This window comes from Cryptomeria japonica, unplaced genomic scaffold, assembly GCF_030272615.1.
Source record: "Cryptomeria japonica unplaced genomic scaffold, Sugi_1.0 HiC_scaffold_246, whole genome shotgun sequence".
Taxonomy (NCBI): Eukaryota; Viridiplantae; Streptophyta; class Pinopsida; order Cupressales; family Cupressaceae; genus Cryptomeria; species Cryptomeria japonica.
The window spans coordinates 215,583-228,166 of NW_026729068.1; the positions used below are offsets into that span (position 1 = coordinate 215,583).

The window sequence follows — 12,584 nt, forward strand, 5'->3', positions numbered from 1 at the left end:
CCTGTGTAGTTTGCACCTCCGCTCAGGACATCGACCCCAACTTCCGAACTCGCCTGCAACGACCGAACCAGCGCCTTGGTGCGCACCAAAAGTGCGCACTTTTGGAGGGCACTTTTGTGCGCTCCAAAGGTGCGCACTTTTGGAGGGCACTTTTGTGCGCTCCAAAGGTGCGCACTTTTGGAGGGCACTTTTTGGAGGGCACTTTTGTGCGCTCCAAAGGTGCGCACTTTTGGAGGGCACTTTTTGGAGGGCACTTTTCTGCGCTCCAAAGGTGCGCACTTTTGGAGGGCACTTTTTGGAGGGCACTTTTCTGCGCTCCAAAGGTGCGCACTTTTGGAGGGCACTTTTTGGAGGGCACTTTTCTGCGCTCCAAAGGTGCGCACTTTTGGAGGGCACTTTTTGGAGGGCACTTTTCTGCGCTCCAAAGGTGCGCACTTTTGGAGGGCACTTTTGTGCACTCCAAAGGTGCACACTTTTGGAGGGCACTTTTTGGAGGGCACTTTTCTGCACTCCAAAGGTGCGCACTTTTGGAGGGCACTTTTTGGAGGGCACTTTTGTGCGCTCCAAAGGTGCGCACTTTTGGAGGGCACTTTTTGGAGGGCACTTTTGTGCGCTCCAAAGGTGCGCACTTTTGGAGGGCACTTTTGTGCACTCCAAAGGTGCGCACTTTTGGAGGGCACTTTTCCTGCGCTCCAAAGGTGCACACCTAGGTGAGCACCTTCGACCACACCTTGTAGCACACCAAACTCTGACTTTCGACTTCATCCGCAATGCAGGGTCTTTGAGGTTGGCGCAATGCGCACAACCAGGGGAGTCGACCCATCAAACCCAACACCTCCCCTATATAAGCTATTTGTCTGATTCTCATACATGCGTAGCCTGCAGGAGCAATTAGGACATCGACCCCAACTTTCGGCTTCTAAACGAAAACAAGGTCTTTGAGGTTGGTGTAATGCGAACAACTAGGGGAGTCAACCCATCAAACCCAACACCTCCCCTATATAAGCTATTTGTCTGATTCTCATACATGTGTAGTCTACAGGAGCAATTAGGACATCGACCCCAACTTTTGACTTCTTAACGAAAACAAGGTCTTTGAGGTTGACGTAATGCGCACAACCAGGGGAGTCGACCCATCAAACCCAACACCTCCCCTATATAAGCTATTTGTCCGATTCTCATACATGTGTAGCCTACAGGAGCCATTAGGACATTGACCCCAACTTTTGACTTCTTAACGAAAACAAGGTCTTTGAGGTTGGCGTAATGCGCACAACCAAGGGAGTTGACCCATCAAACCCAACACCTCCCCTATATAAGCTATTTGTCTGATTCTCATACATGTGTAGCCTGCAACAACGATTAGGACATCCACCCCAACTTCTGAATTCGTCTGCGTTGACCGCACCAAAGGTGCACGCCTTGGTGCTCACCAAAATCCGACTTCCGACTTCTTCTGCTATGCGGGGTCTTTGAGGTTGGCGCAGTGCGCACAACCAGGGGAGTCAACCCACCGAATGCAACACCTCCCCTATATAAGCTATTTGTCTGATTCTCATACATGCGTAGACTGCAGCAATGATTAGGACATCCACCCCAACTTTTGACTTCTTAAACAAGACAGGGTCTTTGAAGTTGGTGCAGTGCACACAACCAGGGGAGTCGACCCATCAAACGCAACACCTCCCCTATATAAAGCTATTTGTCCGATTCTCATACGTGTAGTCTGCAGCAGCGATTAGGACATCGACCCCAACTTCCGAATTCGTTTGCATTGACCGCACCAAAGGTGCACGCCTTGGTGTGCACCTTGGAGTGCACTTTGGTGCTCACCTCGGTGCACACTTTGGTGTGCACCTCGGTGTGCACCAAAGGTGCGCACCTTGGAGCGCACCAAAGGTGTACACTTTGGAGCGCACCACATAGGGTCTTTGAGAGGTTGGCGCAGTGCGCACACCAAGGTGGGTGTTGAGGTGCGTGCCGAGGTGGGTGGGTGCTAGGGTGCGCTCCATGGTGGGTGCCAGGGTGGGTGCGTGCTAGGGTGGATTCCAAAGAGGGTCATAGGGTGGGTGCCAAGGTGGGTTGGTGATATAGTGGGTTCAAAGGTGGGTACTAGGGTGGGTTCCAAGGTGGGTCACAAGTTGGGTGCCAGGATGCGTGGGTGTTAGGTTGGGTGCCAAGGTGGGCTCCTGCGTGGGTGGGTGCTAGGGTGGGTTTCAAGGTGGACGCGAGGGCGGGTGCCAAGGTGGGTAACAAGTTGGGTGTTAGGATGGGTGAGTGCTAGAGTGGGTGCCAAGGTGGGTGGGTGCTAAGGTGGATGCCAAGGTGGTTCACAGGGTGGGTGGGTTCTAGGGTGAGTTCCAAGGTGGGTCACAGGTTTAGTGCTAGGGTGCGTGTCAAGGCGGGTGTCGAGGTGCCTGGGTGCTAGGGTGTGGATGCCAATGTGGGTCATAGGGTGGGTACTAGGGTGGGCTGCAATGTGGGTGCCAAGGTGGGTAACATGCTCGGTTGGTTCTAAATTGGGTGTCAGGGTGGGTGTGCACCCACCTTGCCCGAGGTGGGTGCCAAGGTGCCAGTGTGGGTGGGTGCTAAGGTGGATGCCAAGGTGGGTGAGAAGGTGGGTGATAGGTTGAGTGGTAGGATGGGTGGGTGCCAAGATGGGTCACAGGGTGGGTGCAAGGGTGGGTAGGTGCTAGGGTTGGTGTCAGGGTGGGTGGGTGCTAGGTTGGGTTCCAAGGTGGGTGCGAGGGTGAGTGTCAAGGTGGGTCACAGGTTAGGTGCTAGGATGGGTGAGTGCTAGGGTGCAAAGGTGCCAGAATGGGTGCTAGGATGGGTCGATGCTAGGGTGAGTGGCAAGGTGGGTCCACAAGTGTCAAGGTGGGTGCCGAGGTGGGTGCCAACTTGGGTTCCAAGGTGGGTGCCAAGTGGGCGACTGCTATGGTGGATGCCAAGGTGGGTCACGGGGTGGGTGCCAAGTTGCTAGGTTGTGTTCCAAGGTGGGTGCCAACGTGGCTGCTAGGGTGCGTGGGTTAAAGGGTGTGTCACAACGTGGGTGCCAGGATGGGTGCGCACCCACACTGGCCAAGACGGGTGCAAGGTTGGGTTCCAAGCCCGGTCACAGGCTGGGTGCTAGGATGGGTGGGTGCCAAGGTGGGCACCAGGGTGGGTGCACCCACCCTGGCCAAGGTGGGTCACGGGGTGGGTCCTAGGGTGGGTAACAGGGTGGGTACTAAGGTGCGTGCCAAGGTGGGTCATGGGGTGGGTGCCAAGGTGGGCACCAGGGTGGGTGTGCACCAACCCTAGCCAGGGTAGGTCACGGGGTGGTTGTCGGGGTGGGCGTCAAGGAGCCAAGGTGGGTGGCAAGTAGCCAAGTTGCGTGCCAAGGTGGGTGTCGGGGTGGGTGCCAAGGATCCAAGGTGGGTGCCAAGGAACCAAGGTGGGTGTCTGGGTGGGTGCCGAGGTGGGAGCCAGGGTGGGTCCCAAGGTGAGTGCAAAGGTGGGTGCCAGGGTCAAGGTGAGTGCCAATGTGGGTTCCAAGGTGCCAGGGTCAGGGTGAGTGCCAATGTGGGTTCAAAGGTGCTAAGTTGGGTGCGAGGTTGGGTGCGAGGGTGGGTGGGTGCCAAGGTGTGCTAGGTGGAAGCCCGGGTGGGTCGGCATCCCATGGGTGTCGAGTTGGGTGCCTGATGGGTGCTTCTTGTCAAGTTTTAGTCGTCGGGACTCATTTCGAGCCTTAGAGGTCGTTTCTTGTCCGGTTGCCCTGTCTTCGACCTGGGAACCCAATTTTGGTCCTCGGGTCCCATTTTTTTTTGTCTCGCATCCCACTTTTGGCCTGTGGCCTTTTCGGGGTCGATTCTCGTTTTGGGCATCAGAGCATGTTTCTTCTCCTAAAACCCAATATTTGTTTATTAAGTCTCGGAACACATTTTTGTTCTCGTGGACCCATCATGGGTCTTGGAACGCATTTGTGGTCCTTGGGTCCCATTTTGCATCCCGAAACTTGTGTTTTGGTGCTTGATCCCTATTTTGGGTGCCCACCTTGCACCAAGTGCGCACCCGGGGCAAACCGAGCGCCTTGGTGCACCGGGGCAAGATCGAGCGTGCACCCGAGGCGCCCCGAACATGCACCAAGGTGCACTCGGCCCACATGTGAGCGCAGGTCGTTGCGCCCGAGGTGGTGTGTGGGCACCGCGTTGCAGACGGGACACTGCACGCACACGACGCCCCGTCCAGGTGCACGCACGTAGGCCGGGCCGGGTGCACACCCGACGCCCTAGCAAGGTGCGCGCACCCGGGCAGGGCTCACACTTGGCGAACGGGGCGCACTTCGCGAGGGAGGGTGTGCACCTCGACGGGGGTGGGTGGCCGGGGTGGATTCGCACGTGGGTCGCGGTTTGCTAAGTACACACTGCGACAAGCTCATAACGGGTGCGATCATACCAGCGTTAGTGCACCGGATCCCATCAGAACTCCGCAGTTAAGCGCGCTTGGGCCGGAGTAGTACTGGGATGGGTGACCTCCCGGGAAGTCCCGGTGTTGCACCCTTTCTTAGTTTTTCGCCGGGCGTCGCAATGCTATTTGAATAAACCTTTTGCCCGTTTGCGTTCTCGTCGGGGCCGGGCCGGGCCGGGGTGCGCTGCCCGCACTACCGCGCGCGCGGGGGCGACACCGAGCGCGCACCCGAGGCGCCCCGAGCACACAGGCCACGGTGCAACCCGGGCGTTGTGCGCGCACCCCGGTGCGCCCGAGGTGCTGCGCGCGCACCCAGGTGAAATCGGTGTGCACCTCGGCCAGTGCGCGCTCGGTCGAGTCGCGCACGTTGGCCAAGGTGCACGGTGATGTTTCTTACTCTAAGGTTCCGCACCAGACGCCCGGGACAGGTGAGCGAAGCTGGGCGGGGCCGGGTGCGCGGCCGGGGCAGGTGCACGCAGCTGGAGAGAGCTTTGGAGCACACCAGAGGTGCGCACCTTGGAGCACACTTCGGAGCGCACCAATGATGCGCTCCATTCAAAAGTTTCCTGAAAAGGCAAAAAAAGTTGAGATTATAGAATTTCCCACTTGAGAGATTGTAAAAAAAAAAAATTTAAAATGAAGGAAACGCGGGTGCCAAGGTGTGCGCGCCCGGGTGCGCAGCCCAGCCAAGGTGTGCGCACCAAGGCGCCCACCCTGGCGAAGGTGCACGCAAGGTGCGCACCCGAGGCAAACCGGACAATTAACCCAACTTTCGACTTCGCGCGCACCTGCGCACCTTGGAGCGCACTTCGGAGCGCTCCTTGGTGCGCACCAATCTTGGGCACCTCGGAGTGCACCATGGCGCCCACCAAGGTGCGCACCCGGGGCAAACCGAGCTCCGACTTCGTGCGCACCTTGGAGCGCACGAAAGGTGCGCACCATGGCGCCCACCAAGGTGCGCAGCCCAGCCAAGGCGTGCGCATCAAGGTGCGCACCCTGGCGAAGGTGCGCACCCGGGGCAAACCGAGCTCCGACTTCGTGCGCACCTTGGAGCGCACAAAGGGTGCGCAACCCAGCCAAGGTGTGCGCACCCCGGGCAAACCGAGCTCCGAATCGTGCGCACCTTGGAGCACACTTCGGAGCCCTCCTTGGTGCGCACCGATGTTGCGCACCTCGGAGCGCACCCGGGGAAAACAATGCAATTAACCCGACTTTCGACTTCGTGGGCACCTCGGAGCGCTCTCGGGTTCGCACCTCGGAGCACACCGAGGTGCGCACCTTTGATGCGCTGCCTTCACCAATTTCCAGAAAAGGCAAGAAAACATTGAGAAGGTGTGCGCACCGAGGTGCCCACCCTGGCGAAGGTGCACGCGAGGTGCGCACCCGGGGCAAACCGGGCTCCGACTTCGTGCACGCCATGCTGCGCACCTTGGAGGGCCATGGTGCGCACCTTGGAGCACACTTCGGAGCGCTCAATGGTGCCCAACCCAGCCAAGGTGCCCACCGCGGCGAAGGTGCACGCGAGGTGCGCACCCGGGGCAAACCGGGCTCCGACTTCGTGCACGCCGCACCTTGGAGCACACTTCGGAGCGCTCCTTGGTGCGCACCAGGGCGCGCAACCCAGCCGAGGTGCCCACCCCGGCGAAGGTGCACGCGGGGTGCGCACCCGGGGCAAACCGGGCTCCGACTTCGTGCACGCCATGGTGCCCACCGCGCCAAGGTGCACGCGAGGTGCGCACCCGGGGCAAACCGGGCTCCGACTTCGTGCACGCCGCACCTTGGAGCACACTTCGGAGCGCTCCTTGGTGCGCACCAGGGCGCGCAACCCAGCCGAGGTGCCCACCCCGGCGAAGGTGCACGCGAGGTGCGCACCCGGGGCAAACCGGGCTCCGACTTCGTGCACGCCATGGTGCCCACCGCGGCGAAGGTGCACGCGAGGTGCGCACCCGGGGCAAACCGGGCTCCGACTTCGTGCACGCCGCACCTTGGAGCACACTTCGGAGCGCTCCTTGGTGCGCACCATGGTGCCCACCAGGGCGCGCAACCCCGCCGAAGGTGCACGCGAGGTGCGCACCCGGGGCAAACCGGGCTCCGACTTCGTGCACGCCGCACCTTGGAGCACACTTCGGAGCGCTCCTTGGTGCGCACCAGGGCGCGCAACCCCGCCGAAGGTGCACGCGAGGTGCGCACCCGGGGCAAACCGGGCTCCGACTTCGTGCACGCCATGGTGCGCACCAGGGTGCCCACCGCGGCGAAGGTGCGCACCCGGGGCAAACCGGGCTCCGACTTCGTGCACGCCGCACCTTGGAGCACACTTCGGAGCGCTCCTTGGTGCGCACCAGGGCGCGCAACCCAGCCGAGGTGCCCACCCCGGCGAAGGTGCACGCGAGGTGCGCACCCGGGGCAAACCGGGCTCCGACTTCGTGCACGCCATGGTGCCCACCGCGGCGAAGGTGCGCACCCGGGGCAAACCGGGCTAGGACTTCGTGCACGCCGCACCTTGGAGCACACTTTGGAGCGCTCCTTGGTGCGCACCATGGTGCCCACCAGGCCGCGCAACCCAGCCAAGGTGTGCGCACCAAGGTGCACGCGAGGTGCGCACCCGGGGCAAACCGGGGTCCGGCTTCGTGCACGCCGCACCTTGGAGCACACATCGGGGCGCTCCCGGGTTCGCACCGGCGTTGCGCACCGTGGTGGGCACCTCGGAGCGCACCGTGGTGGGCACCTCGGAGCACACCAAGGTGGGCAGCGAGGTGCGCACCTTTGATGCGATGCCTTCACTAATTTCCATAAAAGGCAAAAAAAAACGAGATTTTAAAATTTCCGTTTTGAAAGATAGTGAGAAAAAGGGAATGCTGGTGCCATCTTGAGCCCGCCCTGGTGCGCAGCCCAGCCAAGGTGTGCGCACCAAGGTGCCCACCCTGGCGAAGGTGCGCGCCCGGGCAATTAACCCAACTTCCAACTTCGCGCGCGCCAGGGTGGGAGCGCACCCAACAACCGGGCCTGGGAAGAGCCAATGCGAGAAACCCCACCAAACGCTCTGACAAAAAAAGAGGGGGCGCTCCAGTAACCCCGCTTCGGAGCGCACCCTGGGCAAACCCAGCCAGGGTGCCCACCCCGGCCAAGGTGCAGGCGAGGTGCGCACCCGGGGCAAACCGGGCTCCGACAACGTGCACGCCGCACCTTGGAGCACACTTCGTAGCGCTCCCGGGTGCGCACCTCAGAGCACACCAAGGTGGGCAGCGAGGTGCGCACCTTTGATGCGCTGCCTTCACTAATTTCCAGAAAAGGCAAAAAAAAGAGGAGATTTTAAAATTTCCGTTTTGAAAGATAGTGAAAAAAACGGAACGCGGGTGCCATCTTGAGCCCGCCCTGGTGCACAGCCCAGGTAAGGTGCCCACCCTGGCAAAGGTGCGCACCCGGGCAATTAACCCTACTTCCGACTTCGTGCGCGCCAGGGTGGCAACCGGGCCTGGGAAGAGCCAATGCGAGAAACCCCACCAAACGCTCCGACAAAAAAAGAGGCGGCGCTCCAATAACCCCGCTTCGGAGCGCAGCCGGGGCAAACCCAGCCAAGGTGCCCACCCCGACGAAGGTGCACGCGAGGTGCGCACCCGGGGCAAACCGGGCTCCGACAACGTGCACGCAGCACCTTGGAGCACACTTCGAAGCACTCCCGGGTGCCCACCGGCGTTGCGCACCGTGGTGGGCAGCGAGGTGCGCACCTTTGATGCGCTGCCTTCACTAATTTCCAGAAAAGGCAAAAAAAAATGAGATTTTAAAATTTCCGTTTTGAAAGATAGTGAAAAAAACGGAACGCGGGTGCCATCTTGAGCCCGCCCTGGTGCGCAGCCCAGGCAAGGCATGCGCACCAAGGTGCCCACCCGCGGTGCACGCCCGGGGCAAACCGGGCTCCGACTTCGTGCAGGCCGCACCTTGGAGCACACTTCGGAGCGCTCCTTGGTGCGCACCATGGTGCCCACCAGGGCGCACCCGGGGCAAACCGGGCTCCGACTTCGTGCACGCCGCACCTTGGAGCACACATCGGAGCGCTCCCAGGTTCGCACCAGCGTTGCGCACCTTTGATGCGCTGCCTTCACTAATTTCCAGAAAAGGCAAAAAAAAACGATATTTTAAAATTTCCGTTCTGAAAGATAGTGAAAAAAACGGAACGCGGGTGCCATCTTGAGCCCTTCCTGGTGCGCAGCCCAGGCAAGTTGTGCGCACCAAGGTGCCCACCCTGGCGGAGGTGCGCGCCCGGGGCAAACCGGGCTCCGACTTCGTGCACTGCATGGTGCCCACCAAGGCGCGCAACCCAGCCAAGGTGCCCACCGCAGCGAAGGTGCACGCGAGGTGCGCACCCGAGGTGCACACCCGGGGCAAACCGAGCTCCGACTTCGTGCACGCCGCACCTTGGAGCACACTTCAGAGCGCTCCTTGGTGCGCACCAGGGCGCGCAACCCAGCCAAGGTGCTCACCCCGGCGAAGGTGCACGCGAGGTGCGCACCCGGGGCAAGCCGGGCTCGGACTTCGTGCACGCCGCACCTTGGAGCACACATCGGAGCGCTCCCGGGTTCGCACCAGCATTGCGCACCTTTGATGCGCTGCCTTCACTAATTTCCAGAAAAGGCAAAAAAAAAAAAAAAACGAGATTTTAAAATTTCCGTTTTGAAAGATAGTGAAAAAAACGGAACGCGGGTGCCATCTTGAGCCCGCCCTGGTGTGCAGCCCAGGCAAGTTGTGCGCACCAAGGCACCCACCCTGGCCAAGGTGGGTCACGGGGTGGGTCCTAGGGTGGGTAACGGGGTGGGTACTAAGGTGCGTGCCAAGGTGGGTCATGGGGTGGGTGCCAAGGTGGGCACCAGGGTGGGTGTGCACCAACCCTAGCCAGGGTAGGTCACGGGGTGGTTGTCGGGGTGGGCGTCAAGGAGCCAAGGTGGGTGGCAAGTAGCCAAGTTGCGTGCCAAGGTGGGTGTCGGGGTGGGTGCCAAGGATCCAAGGTGGGTGCCAAGGAACCAAGGTGGGTGTCTGGGTGGGTGCCGAGGTGGGAGCCAGGGTGGGTCCCAAGGTGAGTGCAAAGGTGGGTGCCAGGGTCAAGGTGAGTGCCAATGTGGGTTCCAAGGTGCCAGGGTCAGGGTGAGTGCCAATGTGGGTTCAAAGGTGCTAAGTTGGGTGCGAGGTTGGGTGCGAGGGTGGGTGGGTGCCAAGGTGTGCTAGGTGGAAGCCCGGGTGGGTCGGCATCCCATGGGTGTCGAGTTGGGTGCCTGATGGGTGCTTCTTGTCAAGTTTTAGTCGTCGGGACTCATTTCGAGCCTTAGAGGTCGTTTCTTGTCCGGTTGCCCTGTCTTCGACCTGGGAACCCAATTTTGGTCCTCGGGTCCCATTTTTTTTTGTCTCGCATCCCACTTTTGGCCTGTGGCCTTTTCGGGGTCGATTCTCGTTTTGGGCATCAGAGCATGTTTCTTCTCCTAAAACCCAATATTTGTTTATTAAGTCTCGGAACACATTTTTGTTCTCGTGGACCCATCATGGGTCTTGGAACGCATTTGTGGTCCTTGGGTCCCATTTTGCATCCCGAAACTTGTGTTTTGGTGCTTGATCCCTATTTTGGGTGCCCACCTTGCACCAAGTGCGCACCCGGGGCAAACCGAGCGCCTTGGTGCACCGGGGCAAGATCGAGCGTGCACCCGAGGCGCCCCGAACATGCACCAAGGTGCACTCGGCCCACATGTGAGCGCAGGTCGTTGCGCCCGAGGTGGTGTGTGGGCACCGCGTTGCAGACGGGACACTGCACGCACACGACGCCCCGTCCAGGTGCACGCACGTAGGCCGGGCCGGGTGCACACCCGACGCCCTAGCAAGGTGCGCGCACCCGGGCAGGGCTCACACTTGGCGAACGGGGCGCACTTCGCGAGGGAGGGTGTGCACCTCGACGGGGGTGGGTGGCCGGGGTGGATTCGCACGTGGGTCGCGGTTTGCTAAGTACACACTGCGACAAGCTCATAACGGGTGCGATCATACCAGCGTTAGTGCACCGGATCCCATCAGAACTCCGCAGTTAAGCGCGCTTGGGCCGGAGTAGTACTGGGATGGGTGACCTCCCGGGAAGTCCCGGTGTTGCACCCTTTTTTAGTTTTTCGCCGGGCGTCGCAATGCTATTTGAATAAACCTTTTGCCCGTTTGCGTTCTCGTCGGGGCCGGGCCGGGCCGGGGTGCGCTGCCCGCACTACCGCGCGCGCGGGGGCGACACCGAGCGCGCACCCGAGGCGCCCCGAGCACACAGGCCACGGTGCAACCCGGGCGTTGTGCGCGCACCCCGGTGCGCCCGAGGTGCTGCGCGCGCACCCAGGTGAAATCGGTGTGCACCTCGGCCAGTGCGCGCTCGGTCGAGTCGCGCACGTTGGCCAAGGTGCACGGTGATGTTTCTTACTCTAAGGTTCCGCACCAGACGCCCGGGACAGGTGAGCGAAGCTGGGCGGGGCCGGGTGCGCGGCCGGGGCAGGTGCACGCAGCTGGAGAGAGCTTTGGAGCACACCAGAGGTGCGCACCTTGGAGCACACTTCGGAGCGCACCAATGATGCGCTCCATTCAAAAGTTTCCTGAAAAGGCAAAAAAAGTTGAGATTATAGAATTTCCCACTTGAGAGATTGTAAAAAAAAAAAATTTAAAATGAAGGAAACGCGGGTGCCAAGGTGTGCGCGCCCGGGTGCGCAGCCCAGCCAAGGTGTGCGCACCAAGGCGCCCACCCTGGCGAAGGTGCACGCAAGGTGCGCACCCGAGGCAAACCGGACAATTAACCCAACTTTCGACTTCGCGCGCACCTGCGCACCTTGGAGCGCACTTCGGAGCGCTCCTTGGTGCGCACCAATCTTGGGCACCTCGGAGTGCACCATGGCGCCCACCAAGGTGCGCACCCGGGGCAAACCGAGCTCCGACTTCGTGCGCACCTTGGAGCGCACGAAAGGTGCGCACCATGGCGCCCACCAAGGTGCGCAGCCCAGCCAAGGCGTGCGCATCAAGGTGCGCACCCTGGCGAAGGTGCGCACCCGGGGCAAACCGAGCTCCGACTTCGTGCGCACCTTGGAGCGCACAAAGGGTGCGCAACCCAGCCAAGGTGTGCGCACCCCGGGCAAACCGAGCTCCGAATCGTGCGCACCTTGGAGCACACTTCGGAGCCCTCCTTGGTGCGCACCGATGTTGCGCACCTCGGAGCGCACCCGGGGAAAACAATGCAATTAACCCGACTTTCGACTTCGTGGGCACCTCGGAGCGCTCTCGGGTTCGCACCTCGGAGCACACCGAGGTGCGCACCTTTGATGCGCTGCCTTCACCAATTTCCAGAAAAGGCAAGAAAACATTGAGAAGGTGTGCGCACCGAGGTGCCCACCCTGGCGAAGGTGCACGCGAGGTGCGCACCCGGGGCAAACCGGGCTCCGACTTCGTGCACGCCATGCTGCGCACCTTGGAGGGCCATGGTGCGCACCTTGGAGCACACTTCGGAGCGCTCAATGGTGCCCAACCCAGCCAAGGTGCCCACCGCGGCGAAGGTGCACGCGAGGTGCGCACCCGGGGCAAACCGGGCTCCGACTTCGTGCACGCCGCACCTTGGAGCACACTTCGGAGCGCTCCTTGGTGCGCACCAGGGCGCGCAACCCAGCCGAGGTGCCCACCCCGGCGAAGGTGCACGCGGGGTGCGCACCCGGGGCAAACCGGGCTCCGACTTCGTGCACGCCATGGTGCCCACCGCGCCAAGGTGCACGCGAGGTGCGCACCCGGGGCAAACCGGGCTCCGACTTCGTGCACGCCGCACCTTGGAGCACACTTCGGAGCGCTCCTTGGTGCGCACCAGGGCGCGCAACCCAGCCGAGGTGCCCACCCCGGCGAAGGTGCACGCGAGGTGCGCACCCGGGGCAAACCGGGCTCCGACTTCGTGCACGCCATGGTGCCCACCGCGGCGAAGGTGCACGCGAGGTGCGCACCCGGGGCAAACCGGGCTCCGACTTCGTGCACGCCGCACCTTGGAGCACACTTCGGAGCGCTCCTTGGTGCGCACCATGGTGCCCACCAGGGCGCGCAACCCCGCCGAAGGTGCACGCGAGGTGCGCACCCGGGGCAAACCGGGCTCCGACTTCGTG

General features: G+C 61.6%; 2 non-coding genes across 2 annotated transcripts; both read left to right on the forward strand.

Moving 5' to 3' along the window:
- Positions 1 to 4,423: 4,423 nt before the first annotated feature.
- LOC131869393 (5S ribosomal RNA) lies at positions 4,424 to 4,542 on the forward strand. Its single transcript, XR_009367776.1, has one exon. It is a non-coding gene; the product is annotated as a 5S ribosomal RNA (ribosomal RNA).
- Positions 4,543 to 10,456: 5,914 nt separating this feature from the next.
- On the forward strand, positions 10,457 to 10,575 carry LOC131869395 (5S ribosomal RNA). The gene has a single exon (XR_009367778.1). It is a non-coding gene; the product is annotated as a 5S ribosomal RNA (ribosomal RNA).
- Positions 10,576 to 12,584: the final 2,009 nt, after the last annotated feature.